Here is a 16,134-nt window from a genome sequence, read left to right on the forward strand (position 1 = left end):
TTATTTTATTTTCTTTTTAATTTTAGTTTTAATGTCTTCAAAATGTTTTTCATTTTTGATTAATTTGGATGTATTGGGTTTAGATTTGAGGCTTTTGGGTTTGCAGCCCATGGGATATGGGCCGGAAATGGTCCAGTGTATAAAAGGTAAGGTTTCCGGCTGAAAACCCTACTACCCTCACTTTTTCGTTCTCAGCCGCAAACCCCTCCCACTTCTCTCTCACGAGTTACTGTTCTTCATCACCGATTCATAATTTGTTTGCGTTTTTCATCTAAAATTGATCCTTGAATCTTATAGGTACTGCAAAGGCGACCCCCACTATGTTAAATCTAACCTGAATCAATCGCGTTTTGCAGGATTTGGAAGCAGAAACGATTTTCGCATCGAACTACGTTTACGGCTGCAAGCCGTTCACAGTCGTAAACCGTTCACAGCTGTAAACTCGTTTACGGCTGTAAACTTGTTTATTTCCTTAAACCAATTTTTCATTTAAATCAAATTAATTTGAGGCCTAATCAACTTTTAATTGAGAAAACTTAAGTTTAATTGATTAAATCCTTGGTATTTTCACTTGGCTCGTTTGGTGCAGAACAAATGGCAGACTTGAAATTTTCGGATAACCACAACATTGCTGCTTTCTTGTTTGATCCTCCAGCAGCATACCAAGAATTTAGGTCCATGATTCATACCAAGAATCAGTCTTGCATATGCTTTCACGACAAATCCCATCATTTATCAAGACTTAGTGAATCAATTTTGGAACAAGGCTTCTGTGAGTAAAAGAGAAGATGAAGAAGACACGATGGAATCTATTATTCAAGGAAAGAAAATTGTAGTGTCTGAGCAAACTATTTGTGAAGTGCTGCAAATCAATGATCAGCCAGGGTTTCAAGCTGAGATTTCTATGGAACAAACTGAAGAGATTCTCAAAAGAATGGGCTATGAAGGAGTGTTTCCACCTACTGTGAAGAAGTTGTTGCCTCCTTACTGGCGATTTCTTGCTCACTCCTTCATAATTTGCATCTCAGGCAGGAAATCTGGTGCTGATGAGATTTCCCAATTGAACACTGGTGTTATTGCTGCTCTTGCCATGAGTCTTGAGTTCAACTTTTCAAGATACGTTTTGAATGAGATGATGAGCAATTTAGAAGGAAAAAGGAAGGACAAATTTCTGATGTTCCCAAGGTTTCTCAAGATGATATTTGACAATAAATATCTGGTGTTAGAAAGAAGAGGTGAAACTTTGGACTTGAAGTCTTTGGGTGCTAATACTTTTGGTCTCATGAAACAAAACCACAAGGGTACGGAATTTGTATTCCAAAGAAAGTACTCACTGGAGAAGGTTGGCCAGTTTGCGGAGATCAGTGAAGCATCTGAATCAGAAAGCTCCTCGGACAATGAAGATGATGAAGGTGATGTTATTACTGTTTCTGAGCATGAAGAAGACCCGGTTCTTCCCGTTGCAATTATTGCCGAGGAACATGTACTGATGACTAATGTGGAGGTAAATGATGATGATGATGTGAATGATGATGATGAAGGTGAAGATGTGATGAATCTAGGGGATAATGTACTTGACTTTGATGATGATGAGGATGATGATGCAGCTAATATGGATCAAGGTGGGGATCTATCTGGATTTGATGGTGATAACTTATTCTTCGACTTCGAGTAGGGTGATGATTTCAAGCCAAGTAATGAGGAACTCAATGCGTTCTTTGATGATGTCCATGATGTTGTACAACCTACAGCGGAGACTGAGGGAGTTAGTAATGTTCTCAAGGTGACGCCTCCAACTACGGATCAGATGGCCGAAACTTCAGCTAATCTGGATTCAACTAGAAGGATTCCTCCCCTTTCAGTTGCTACTCCAGCCACTTTGCCATCTGAAGGTGATCTTAGCATGACACAAGCCTCCCAGCCTCCAATCAAAAGGAGAAGAGTCGATCCAAGGCTGGGAGTGATGATTAGGGAACAAGCTTCGCTGGCCCAATAATCTTTTGCAACTGCTACACCGACCCAACAAGCTCATGTTTTGAAAGAAGGAGCAAGTGATGTTCGATCTTCGCATGAAGCCGGGAGTTCCTCAATTCCCGGGGGTTCCTCTCCACCACAACCTGCGCACGATGTTGCCTCCGAGAGGCTTGCCAGGTTCTTGGCTTAACAAAATTCTGACCCTTCACCCCGAGGCAAAGGGATACCTATAGGTGAAGGAAGTTCAAGGGGAGCGGACACATCAATTTTTGAGCTCAAGGAGGAGATCGGAATTCTAAATCAAAAGCTTATAGAGAAGGATGTTTTGATAGGAAATCTTGACGTCAGAGTTTCGAGCTTGAAGAGGAAAATATTTAAAAATCAAAACAGATCTCCGACTTGTAGCTAAATTTGGGTGCATTATCTGCTGGGTACTTCGACCTGAAAAGCAAGCTAATCAGTGAATTTGGCGACAAATTCAAGACACCGGTCGCTGAACCAAATACAGTAGAACCTTCTCATTGTGCTACTTCGCAAGCTGCTCAAGATCCTCCTGTTGATCAACCTGTTAGAACCACAAGAATGGTTGACCGATTTGAGAAAGAACCGGCTCAAACCAATCCAAGAGTTATTCTCAAACGAGCTAAGAAATAGGTATTTTCAAAAAAGAGGGGGAAGTGGCTCTTCATGAAAAATTCAGATCAAAATGTTCGTGGAGACCAGCCCCAACTGACTGTGACTGAGCTCGGAATGAAGCGGTTCAGAGATAAGTATGGTGACCGCTCAGGAATTCTAATGTGAGGTTTTCATGAAAAATTAAATTGTTGGTTGGTAAAGCGCAAGAGCGGAAACGTGGAGTATTACAGGCACAAAAATGACTTTTCTTCTTGGACGAAGGTGGACCTCACTTAACTTGCCGATGCTCCATTTTCAAACCCAGCTAATGATCCACGAGGAACGGATTTCAAACTCTTCTTAGAAAATCAAGTAAAGAGGAAATTCGATGGAATGAAGACAGCCGAATCCTTCGTGAAAAGAGCCAAAGATGTTTTTGACCCTAAGACCAACAAAAGCTTCAAGATCGTGATGTGGCCTCCTACAAAGTAGATGACACAGATTCCTATTGTTAAGCATTTTTGTGATGGATCTCTGGACAATATGGAGTTTTGGGTTTATGATGAAGCTACAGCCACAACAGTCATCAAATTTCCAACTGGCGTTTTTCGACTAGTTGAAGCAAAGGATCTTTTGCAATTTGGTGAACGCGACATTCATACCCTAGCTCGAGATCATATTGTGGTCAAGACTGAAATTCTAGAGCCTGCTGCTAAAGAATTCACAGGAATGGTCGTAGAGATTATTAGCAAGAAAATGTGGCTGGGAGCAATGGGAAGGTCAAACGTGCTTATCATTGAGAAGGATTGAGCTTATGCTAGCCTCAAACCAAGGGGGAGACTGTTAGGTCATATTTTGTTGGTTTGAGCTAGGCATTCATTTGTATGAGTCTTGTTAGTCTTTGTTTAGGTGTTTATAGGGTTTGCGGTTGGGTGAACCGAAAACAGGGCGTTTTCGGTTCAACTAGTGTTTGCGGTTGTTAGTCTGTTTGCGGTCGTGAACTCGTTTACGGTTCATGTTTCCTATATATAGTGTCAGTCTTGTCAGAAGTAAGGACGGTTGTATGTGTGTGTGTCCATTGTACCGGACGTTTGTGGTTCAATAGAAACGTGTGCAGTTTGGATCATTCTTGCTTCTACTCCTTCTTGTTCTCATTGATTATTGCTTGTTCTTGTGTTTGATCACTAGTTGGTTCCAGATTTCGGGACTTACAAGCGACCAAGGTTTTATCGTTTGTATCCATCATTGATTCGTAACAGATGGCCTTAGCGACAGATTTCTCGTCAGAAATGTCCGTCACCGATACCTATGTTTCTAGTAGTGCAACACATATGAAAATCACATCAATCAGTGGCTTCCACCTTCTGTTTGCATGTAAATAAAACTAAATTTAATTCTCGATTCTCGATTTAATGTTATATTTTTAACTATTATCATGATTATTTAATCCAAATTTTACTTATTTGGTCCATTTAAAATTTCAATTATGATAATATTCTAAAATACTAACCATTGTTTGTAAGTTATAAACCGTATTATGATTTTATGTTACTATTAATTATTATTATTGTGAATTATTTTTAAACTAATTATTACTATTAAAAATTTATGAAAGATCATCCATTAGTCATTTTAAAACCATCAACTATTATTATTGGTAAATAATTCAAAAGTTACAATTCTATGTCTAGGTAGAAAATTTTATTTTTCTTTGCACTTATGTGAAATCTTGTTACGTTTTATGGGTGACAAGATTTACATAATTAAAGGATGTTGTGTCGGAAGTAAAACTAGTGAACCATGTGTGCAAGTTTTGTAGAGGAGTTCGTATACTATGTTCGTATATGTACATAATTTGGGTCGTAACCTTGTAATAACCAGAGTTGAACATAATTCGGGTTAGTCTGATTATGAACCGGTCCATAAATCGAGTCCCGTCAAAACATAGGCAAATGTGGATCGAAATAAATATAGTTGAGGCAATTGTTAAGGCCCGTCTGGACCGGTTCGGTTTTATTAGATTATTTTGGTCTGAGCTAATGTGCTTGGTCTGATTTTTTTATAATACAAACAATTTTAGTTTAATACCTTATAATACTTTTAAAAATTGTAGAGCATTAAGTGGTACAAATTTATAAATTGATTTTTTTTAAGAAACGAACTAAATGTTTTATAAAACATAGAAAAATGCATGGAAATTAAAAATTGCAAAAAAAAATTGCATTGAAATGGCAAGAACTAAAATACCCATTAAAATTGCAAGAATTACAAAAACATGCAATGAATGCTTAAATATTTTTCAAAATGAAACCGTTGTCAAAAAGCCAAAACAATGTTAAATATGAGTTCAACATGTTTTAACTTAACTACTATCGATATCTCTTTCAAAAAAAAAAAACTTAACTACTATCGATAATGCTAACACCACGGATCTTCACAACCCCTTTTGACTTCGTTTTATGCCTCACACCATCAACACCATCCCAATTCTTGAAATCCGCATAAACATTCGACAACTCCACATACGCGCCATCATTCTAAGCCTCTATTTCCACCATCTTTCTAGACGCAAGTTTAGCCATTTCCACATTTTTATAAATCTTGCTGGCATTTAGCAGTGCACCCTATCCTTCAGCATTGGGTGCACATGGCATACTCTGGATGAAGCGTAACGTTTCATCCAAACGGCCCAATCGGCCATATAAATCAACCATACATCCATAATGCTCAAGTTTTGGCACAATCTCATACTCTTTTGTCATAGATTCAAAATGCTTCCAACCTTCTTCAACAAGACCCGCTACACTACAAGCCTTTAAGATTGAAGTGAAAGTGACCTCATTTGGTGTGATGTTTTCTTGTTGCATAAGGGTAAAAAGGTCAAGACACTCTTTGCCATAACCATGCATGGCTAGTCCTCCCATGGCACCACTCCATGTGTACACATTCTTTTCTTTCATCCCCCCAAAAACATTCATTGCCGTGTTAATATCCCCACACTTTGCATACATATTGACGAGTGCACTACCAAGGGTTGTGTTGATTTGTAGTTTTTTATACTTTATATATCTATGTGCCCGTTGTCCTGCATCTAAAGCACTTAATTGAGTACAAGCAGATAACACGGAAACCATTGTGGCATCATTAACCTTCAAACCTTTCATTTCCATTGTGTTAAACAGTTTGATTCCGTTTAAAGGCTCCCCGAAACGCACGTACCCAGCTATCATTGCGTTCCAGGCAATCACATCTCGGTCGGCGTGCGAATTTGATATCTCCTAATCTTGCACAGGCAACCACCATTGTTGTCTGAGTTACCAAATCTGGGTTGTTGATGTTAAAAAACAAATCTTTTAAGTCCCTAAGAGACCCCATTTCAGCGTACAAATTAATCAACCCGCTTTGAACATGTGGGTCTTGATCCAAGGCGTATTTCAAAGCAGTCCCATGTACAGCAAAACCCAAATTCTTATCCACTAACTGTGCAGCAGACTTGATCAAGAACGTAAACGTGTAATTATCAGGTTTATGATTCGATTTTACAATTCTTTTATAGAAATCGAAGATTTTTTCAGGAGTTGAGCTCTTGGAGTAAACTCTGATTAGAGAGTTTAAAGCAAAGACAGAATAATCAACCAACCTAATGTAAGTCTCAACAAAACTCATGACACGTTAATTATTTATTGATCAATCATTATCACTGTGCATTACCTATGTATACTTGGTCCCTTGTACATTATTTTTCACAGGTTAATCAACTTCATTAATCTTCGATCACCTCTCAGAATCTTTTGACTCATGAGGGTAGTTTCATGAGGGATTAGCGATGGAATCAACAACGGAAAAAATCCTTCTCGCTCGGTGAATTCGGTCGCTAGTTTCAATTCCCTCTCATTTTTACGTTGATTTTCAATTCCTTCCCATTTTTTTCATTCCCCCGATGCCTCCCTCCCAAATCCCTATATTTCTAACCTAATTTCATTCGGCACCCCCACCCCCGACATCAACTCCGACCTCTCCCAACCCCATCATCACCTATTCGAGCCGCCCATACCCTCATTATTGTTGATTTTGGCCGCCTCTACCGCTATCATCCCCTATTCACGACTTCATGTCAACGACGTCAAGACTCTGATTTCTTTTTATTTCTCTTTGAGGCGTTGACTCCACAATTAGCGTCCTTGTTGGCAATCGCATCACCACATATGTAACATCCCGAAATGAGGTATAGTTCGATGACCTTAATCTTTTATGCAATTGTCAAGACTGTTATGATACAATACATGAAAGTCATCCACCCCCGGACGTTTCCGCCATCCTGGTTTGGGGGTGTGACAGAGAACATTGTTTGTAGCGAACTAAGTATATCGAACCACATAAGATATACAAACTATAAATACAATGGGACAAAAACTCTCTAACGAAACACTTTCGTACAAGTATACTTTAAAATATTAGGATATTTTTATAAAAGTATAAGTACAAGTATATTTACTAGTTGGGTGTCATAACAATAACAAAACAAAACAATAAGTATTAAGATAAGTTGAACTACGAGTAGGTCTCGGGGTATGTAATCAGATTTGGGATGAATATAGCATGATCAACTATATTTATCTAGGATGTGATTAATGTATGCCGAGGATTAGTCGTAGTGAACAAAGAGTCTAAACTTACCAACAAACCATACAAGGAACCCCTAATCTTAAAATACTATAGGAGTATTTTTGTAATACATTAAACCACACACTCAAATTCTCTATGTACCTCTTACCCCTACTTCTCGAATAGACTCTATGGCAAGATTCCACTTACCCGGAGATCCCTACCCTCCTAATCAAGGAAACGAAGGTTGGATCGCCAGAGGAGGATTTTGAAGAAGAACTAGAACCAATGGAAGACGGAGATGAAGAGGATTCGGAAGACACCGACTCAGATCCAGAGGTCTACAATCCACCGCAAGTTGTCCGATACCCCGCAGCCAGACTGAACTTCCATGGCCCGACGCCAAGATGGGCCGTAGACTTACAAAGATAAAGTCATGAAACCCTCAAAGCTTATTGAAGAAGCATATATCACAAGGGTAAACAAAATTATTAACAAGAGAAAGTGGAAGAAGTGTATCTCTCAAGAGGGTAGAAAAGACTAACAAGAGAAAATGTAGACTGGTCCAACCTAAAAGGAAGTTGCGTACAAATGAAGCCACAAATGTTAAAAGGTTTGCCAAATTGGCAATTTTGGCCCTACAAAAATGAAGCGCTTGCACTTCTGGAAAGTAGTCTAATTTAGACTTGATTCGTCCACTTTAGACATGGTTTGCTGGAAAGACAAAGTATCTCTTGAACTATGTAGAAATTATCAATTTTGTAAGGCATATTGCCACAGGTTGTTTACGAAAGGTTTGTATTGTGGATACATATCAAGTATTTGAAACAGATGGATAAGTTTAGTCATGTACTTATCTTTTATCTTGCAACATGTGTGTCTTACTATTTCTATGGTCTTCTTCTTATAGGCATGGCCGCTCCAAGTTGATTTGAGGCCCGCGGCAAAACCAAAAAATGAGTCACTTCAAATTCAGTAATCGTATACGATAATACAATGATGTATGTGGTGGGTTTAAAGGACGTGAGTTAAATATTAAAGCCAATACAACTGCTAGATTGTGGAAAAAAAACAACGAAAATATAACAAACCAAACCGAAAACGACAATCGAACCATTAGGAAAAACCGTTGGTTTGGTTTTTAAATTTTAAAAACTGATATTTTTAGGTTCGGTATGTCCTTTGTTATTAAAAAACAGATATTTAAAGGAAAGTAATTTTCACCTATTTGATGAAAAGTTTTTTATTTAGGATTCTAATTTTATCATATAAAGTTGAACCAAACAATGTGGTGGAACTGGATTCTTTTTCCCCTGAATTCCATTTCATTCCAACGGACCAAACGCACCCTATGAAGTTAAATATATAGCGGCTATATATTAACAAAACTATTGAAAAACTTGAGTATTTAATATATGAAAAATAATGGAAACTACAAGAATCAAACCTAGAGCTAATATCAAATAGACACGCCTCCTAACCAACTCAGCTAACAAGATGTTTAGCCATGTATTAACAAAGCTTATATATACAAAATATCAAACAACATTAATTTTCTGTCCCGGAACTATTACGAGGCCCGGGGCCATCTCCCAGCTTGTCCCCTATTAGGCCGGACTGTTAATATATGTGTGCATATTGTACTTCCCTTTTCGTAATAATTTTCTAGGGTCATATATATTTCTTTAGTTTTTTATATCAAGTCTTGTCTGATTAATGAGATCTAATTAAAAAATATTTTGAAGAACTGCAACACACAAGGGGGTGGGGTTCGGAAGAAAAAATTTAATGAGAGCAAATTTGAAAAAGAATCGCAGAATCTGTTTTTCCGCATTAAATGTTTGTTCTAGCCTTACTTTTTTGTTGTTTGTCATTAATTCCTTAAAACGCAAACTCTCGATATTATGCGGCAAAATAGCTTACCTAACATAGGAAGATTAATAAACAATTTCTTGTTATCAGGAAGTTGTTTAACAACATTACATGCCTTGGATATATTCATGCCAGATGCCATTTCTTTATATTGCAAATGCTGGTATATATACCAACTAACCTAATGAAAGTCTTAACAAAACTCATGACACGTTAATTATTTATTGATCAATCATTATCACTGTGCAATACCTATATATACTTGGTCCCTTGTACATTATTTTTCACAGGTTAATCAACTTCATTAATCTTCGATCACCTCTCAGAATCTTTTGACCCATCTTTAGCAACTCAAAAAAATCTTACAATGGCTTCCACCTCCTACCTTTGCATTTTTGCAATTGCACTATTCTCAATTACAACAAATGAGATGTGTTTTGCTTCCCGCAATTTGCTGCAAGCAACCACATTCCCAACACTGCCACAACCACAAATACCAACAATCCCGACAATGCCACAGCCACAGATACCAACAATCCCGACAATGCCACAACCACAAATGCCCACCATCCCCACGCTGCCACTACCACAAATACCCAGCATCCCTAACATGCCCAAAGTTTCCTTGCCTCCATTGCCTTCTATGCCTACCATCCCTAACTTTCCAACAACTCTTCCCAATATTCCTTTCTTTGCTCCACCACCTTCCAAGAAGTAGATTGTACAACAATATCAAAACAAAAGAAAAATCCATTATAGAGCTCAGGCGATTTTATTGATCTGGAGATTATAAGTTCTTACTTTGATCCCATTGGTTTTTTCATTTATGTCATCATATTTCACTACTAAAAACAGGGGTTTTAGAGACGGACGAATCCGTCGTTATTCCGTCGCTAAATGTTGTTTGCGATGGATCAGCGACAGATTCACTCCATAGGTAATTAAAATGTGGCTAATGATTCAGCGAAGGTTTTAACGACGGATCAGTTTTTCCTTGCGACAAATTCAGCGACAAAATATCCGTCGCTAAATGTCACTCAATACATTTACCCAGGATATTAGCGACAAAATTTGTTAAAGACATTTTGTCGCTGTTTAGTCGAAAATTTCCCTGATCAGTTTTTTTTCAGTAGCTAATCCCTTGCAAAGTTCATATACTAAAAAAAAAATTTCCGTCGCTGATCTGTCGCAAACTTTAGACATTATTTTTTCCCATAGCTAATCCCTCGCAAAATTCATAAATTAATTTTGTTCTTTTTCCATCGCTGATCCGTCACAAACTTTAGACATTATTTTTTTCCGTAGCTAATCCCTCACAAAATTCATGCATTATTATTATTTTTTTGTCACTAATCCGTCGCGAACTTGTAATATCATTTTTTTTATTATGATTCTAAAAGAAAAAAAAATACTACAATCATCAAATTATTATACTAAAAAACATCAAATAATGATACAACCAAAAGCAGCACAGAGAGCAGTAACATATCCGATTGTTATAACGTATCTGAAATCATGATGATGATTTTAGATGTAAATAAAGATGAAATTACAATTACACCCTTCAAAAAGAAATGTTGTATGCTTACACTGCTCCATTCATTCCATAACTAGCAAAAGCAGAGGCGATAGGGTATCAGGGTCTAATTTGGAGCATGGCACCAAACCAATCACAACAACAGATACAAGCATATACAGAACACAGCATGTAAACAGTGATACCCCAATCCCAATAGGTAAATCTCTCTGAGGATTCTTCACCTGTAATATAAACAATATGAAAATTTCAATTATACCCTTCAGAAAGAACAATCACAATCACTAGTGTTACCTCTTCCGTTGTGCTGGTTACTGCATCAAAACCAACATATGAGAAAAAAAAACGGTTGCAGATCCAACAAGTACTCCATTAGCTCCATACAGGAAATACCTGAAAATCAGAAACATGTTTCATGTTGCCAAGGGTAAAATGGTAATTTAACACATGTGAAAAAAATGAACATATTACCCGCCTGGAACTTTATATCCCACCCATTGAGTCTTGAAACCTATGTATCCACCAACTACTATGATGAAAAGCAAGGCTACAACGTTTATTGTTGTGATTATGCCTTGAGCCAATGAACTCTAAAAGTATTCATTTTATTAGTATAATAAAATTTAAGAATATGTGCTATAAGAATAAGTCATTAATTCAAAGGACTAAAATACCTCTTTGATTCCGGTGCAAAGTAGTCCAGTTATAATGAAGACTAAAATAGTAGCACAAGGATCAACTACAATTCCAAGAACGGTGGGTCGAGTTAAGAAAGCAGGAAGCTTATCTGGACATCCAAAAAACACAGCCTGTTTAAAATTGAAATTATAATTCGAAAAAGAAAAAGAAAATTGAAATTATAAATTAGGTTGAAAGAAGAAGGAGATGAAGTGCACCGTATTTGGGGATATGCCACGGGCTACTGCTGCTCCACCAAGTGTGTATTCAAGAATCAAGGACCAACCAATCAACCAAGCAACACTGGAAGTTGAAGGGGATAGAATATTGATTTGCAGAAAGAAAATATGATTATATGAATAAGAGAATTGTTAGGAGAAATTACGAGATTACCCTTCTACAACACATAAGTAGGAATAGTGATATGCACTCCCTGCAGATGGGCAACGACATGCGAGTTCTGCATAACATAATGCTAAAAGTCCAGCTACTATTCCGGCTATGAGGAATGATATTGTGATTGCAGGCCCTGTTTGCTCTTTAGCAACTGTTCCAACAAGAGTGTAAACTCCAGCTCCAATTGTTGCTCCAACTCCTGATAAAATTGGTTTAACTTTTAGGTTAATTGATACCAATGCATCCCAACATCATACATACATGCTAACATACATACATACATACATACATACATACATACATACATACATACATACATACATTTATAACAAATTCATTGCATAACGATACTAGGAGAAACAACGTGTATTAATCAACAAAACATATATATGTATCGATTTTACTTAATGTAAATCCGAGAAGTAATCAATAATAGATAGGCGATGAAAGGTGAAAGGTGATGATACGTAAGTTGATTAAAAGTTTACCAATGACGATGAGATCAAAAACAGAGAGACGTTTGGCCAACTGAAAACCCTCAACTCTAGCGACACTTGCATCAACCAAGGGAATAAAAATAATAATTCTATTTGTCTTTCTAAAATCATTAACGGAGGTTGTTATCATGTTTCCTACAGAATCATTAGAACATGTTTATCATAATAGTTCAATGGTTACAGTACATTGATCAAAAGATGCATTGGCCAAAAAAGAAGAGGAAATACGACAAAATTACATACCTACCTTGGAGAACTACTCAACGGATGTCGTACTTATATATTGACACATTGATCTGTCAAGAAATGAATAATGATTAAAAAAACTAATAAAAAGAAACAACTACAAAATATATTTCACATGGAGATATGGAGATATTTTATAACACTAAATATATTTCCATGTAAAGTGTTACTTTTTCTTTAATTTTACTTTTAAATTGTGATCAAGAGAAAACATTTTTCACAGATGTCAACTACTTAATTTCACTCTAGAACACAGACTATAATTTTTGACTTGCTACAAAAATAGAGCATCATCACTTGCTAAAACCCATTTTATATGCAATCATAATCATAGTTTTATGCTTTTTTGTATTTTATTTGAATTTAGATATAAGATGGTGTTTACGTAAGTCGCACATTGACACCATTGTATGTCTCATAAGGCATTTTATTTGAAAATTCAAAAGGAAATGTTTTCCTTTCATATTTTTCACCGGGAACATCCAGTTCACGAACTACATAATAAAGGGTAAGATAGTAAATTACTGATGAATAATGATGTTGAATTATCAATTATCAATGAAAAAACAACATAAAAGTTGTCATTTCATCAAGAACATGTAAAATTTAGCCTCCAAACAGATGGACTTACCAAGAGAGGTAAAGTCATAGAAGTTGCCTCTGTCAAAATAAATTTCTACAAATAGAAATAAAATACCAAAATATTATTAACATTGATTTGCATGACAATTTCTCCTAAAATTAAGTAGAAAACTCACCAATTTGACCAAGGAGTTCTATTTTAATGTCATTATGTTCAACCTTCTTCCCTTGCATTGGGTCTACAGATATCTGCAAAAAGGGCAAATAAGTAAATTCAACTTGTTTCGATCACTAGCTAGCAAGTAAGAGGTTTATTATCCAACAAAATTACAAAACCATCAATAAATACCACTCCAGCAATGCTTTCTTGACTTTGGAAAAGAGGCACCATTGATATCTGACCATTATCCTTCTTCAAAGGAACCTGATGATGAATTAGTAAAGAAAAATTATTATAGCAGGCCAAAGTATTGATATACTAAACAATAATCATCTATCTAGAATGAGAACAATAAGAATAGCATACCAGTTTGCGAGTTTTCACATCATTAAGTGTAACTAAAATATTACAAGAAGGCTTGAAAGCTCCTATATTAGTAAGTGGAGTGAAGTAAATTGTTGTTTCCTGCAATGTTCTTGTAATATGCATTAACCTTACCAAGTATCCCCTGAAAGCTGCTTGTGCCTTAGTAGCAGCCTGTTCTAGCCTGATTAAATCATCATCATTTGTAGCATTTAGTAAGTTGGCACTGGAGCTCTTCTCTAACTGTGATTGTTCTCCATTTATGTTGCTGACGTGGCACACTGGTGTTGATATAACTGTAGAATCAACAACAAGATCATTGGATTGTGTGTTGAGGGTAATGGAGGTCTTTTTGTCTAAACTAGCATCCTTCAAGAATAATAAGATACTATCATGTATATATGTTTTACTAGTAACAGGTGTAACTGTAAACTGTAAATTAACACTTTTACTTACTTTTGAGATATTAGATTTTGATGACTTCTTCCCAAAAAGAACAGTCTTCATCCACTTTCCAGGAGATTAGATTCATTGAGTAATTCACGAGATTCATTGAGTAATTTTCAACAGATTGCTACTTGTTTTCAATTAGGTACATGCTATTAACTTCATCAATTGTCAAGAATATCAATTCATAGCTAATCCTATCAATCTAACACAATACAATACAATGACCTAAACTTATGCATATCATCCATAAAGTTCAAAATTACCTCAAGGTTAATCAAATTTGTATAAACAAGAGCTTGAATGGGATGACCACCACTGTGTTCCAGCTACCGCCAACAGAACCGCCACCGTTATCTTATCAGGTGATCGATGTCGTTGTTGCCGCTAAGCAGTTGTACGGTCTGGAGTAGTTGTGAATCAACAGATCGAAAGGCATTGGCATGGAAGTAAGCAGTGAGTCAACGAGGAAGGGAGTCGAACCGAGAAGAAAGCCAATGAGGATGTGATTTCAGATCAGGTTTTCCTTTGAGAGGCTTCAAAGAGGGATGATGCAGGTTGACTGTGGTGGAGGCGATTTCCTGGACAGAGTAGAGATTTGACGGTCATATAGGGCTTTGGTAGGAAATCGTTCACTTTGGGAATAAATCGGAGGGAATGAAAATAAAACGAGGGAACGAGTAAAGGAAGAAAAGCCAGGAATGAAAAAAAGAAGGCGTAGATTTTCTGCAAGGGTTTAGCGAGGGCCAGGAAAAAAAAGCCACTAATTTTTTGCAATCTGTCGTTATTCCCTCGTTGAGAGGTTTTATTTTTCGACGGTTTAGCGAGGGACTGTTTTTTGTCGATAAAATCATACAAATATGTCGTTGATCCCTTGGCAATACATCTCTAAACTTCTATAATTATTTTGATTGAAATATTTATGCATTCCATCAGTGATCCCTCAGTAAACTGTCGCTAATTAGCTACAGAAAAAATCTGTCGCTGATTCTGTCGTTGTAGGTCATAGGTCAGGTTTCTAGTAGTGTTTGTGTCTAGATTAAATGGTTGTCGAATGCTCTCCTTCTCATGTTTTCATGTTATATATAATTTGATACACTTTGTAATATATATATATATATATATATATATATATATATATATATATATATATATATATATATATATATATATGTGTGTGTGTGCACTGCATGTTAATAATATACAATTAAAATTCTAAAATCATTTACTAAATGATTATGTCATTTTATATTAAATATAAAATAATAATCTTTACATTAAGTTGTTATGTAAAAAAATTGTGAATATTTTAAACGATATAATAAAATTAATACCGGTAGAAAAACAAGTATCAGCGACCAAGTAATGCCAAACTAATCAGCAAAGGATTTGCTAGTGATCACCGACGGAAAACACGACAATTTCTATTCCGTAAATCCTGGCAATTTACAAAGGGATTAAAGAGGGATTAGCGATGGAATCAACAACGGAAAAAATCCTTCTCGCTCGGTGAATTCGGTCGCTAGTTTCAATTCCCTCTCATTTTTACGTTGATTTTCAATTCCTTCCCATTTTTTTCATTCCCCCGATGCCTCCCTCCCAAATCCCTATATTTGTAACCTAATTTCATTCGGCACCCCCACCCCCGACATCAACTCCGACCTCTCCCAACCCCATCATCACCTATTCGAGCCGCCCATACCCTCATTATTGTTGATTTTGGCCGCCTCTACCGCTATCATCCCCTATTCACGACTTCATGTCAACGACGTCAAGACTCTGATTTCTTTTTATTTCTCTTTGAGGCGTTGACTCCACAATTAGCGTCCTTGTTGGCAATCGCATCACCATATATGTAACATCCCGAAATGAGGTATAGTTCGATGACCTTAATCTTTTATGCAGTTGTCAAGACTAGTCCTTATTTGAGAAAAAGGTGGCAATGGAGTACGTGGGGCGTACGCATATGTACGCGCAGCGTACTCATGTACTTTGCATGATCGCGGAGGCCACCTAGTACGCTGGGCGTACTAGGCTCAGAGTGAAAACCCTAATGCCTTGAGTGCCCCTATTTAAGGAACATGATGGCCTCATTTTCAGCAACCATTTCCAGCCTCTAACCTCCCTCAAACCCTAAATCTCGTATTCCTTGCATGTGTGAG

At 36.8% G+C, this 16,134-nt stretch overlaps 1 long non-coding RNA gene and 2 pseudogenes across 1 annotated transcript; all 3 read right to left on the minus strand.

Annotated features, from left to right (window-relative positions):
- Positions 1–4,988: 4,988 nt before the first annotated feature.
- Positions 4,989–6,585, minus strand: LOC145124601 (putative pentatricopeptide repeat-containing protein At5g40405 pseudogene; annotated as a pseudogene).
- A 2,862-nt stretch (positions 6,586–9,447) lies between these two features.
- Positions 9,448–12,304, minus strand: LOC145127798 (cationic amino acid transporter 2, vacuolar-like; annotated as a pseudogene).
- A 588-nt stretch (positions 12,305–12,892) lies between these two features.
- LOC145124602 (uncharacterized) lies at positions 12,893–13,429 on the minus strand. The gene is made up of 4 exons (XR_013715658.1): positions 13,352–13,429; positions 13,179–13,251; positions 13,052–13,096; positions 12,893–12,914 (listed from the first exon to the last, which is right to left on the minus strand). It is a non-coding gene; the product is annotated as an uncharacterized LOC145124602 (long non-coding RNA).
- Between the last annotated feature and the right edge of the window lie 2,705 nt (positions 13,430–16,134).

The sequence above is a fragment of the Lactuca virosa genome, chromosome 7 (assembly GCF_052849685.1).
Source record: "Lactuca virosa cultivar CGN04683 chromosome 7, Lactuca_virosa_CGN04683_v6, whole genome shotgun sequence".
Classification (NCBI taxonomy): Eukaryota; Viridiplantae; Streptophyta; class Magnoliopsida; order Asterales; family Asteraceae; genus Lactuca; species Lactuca virosa.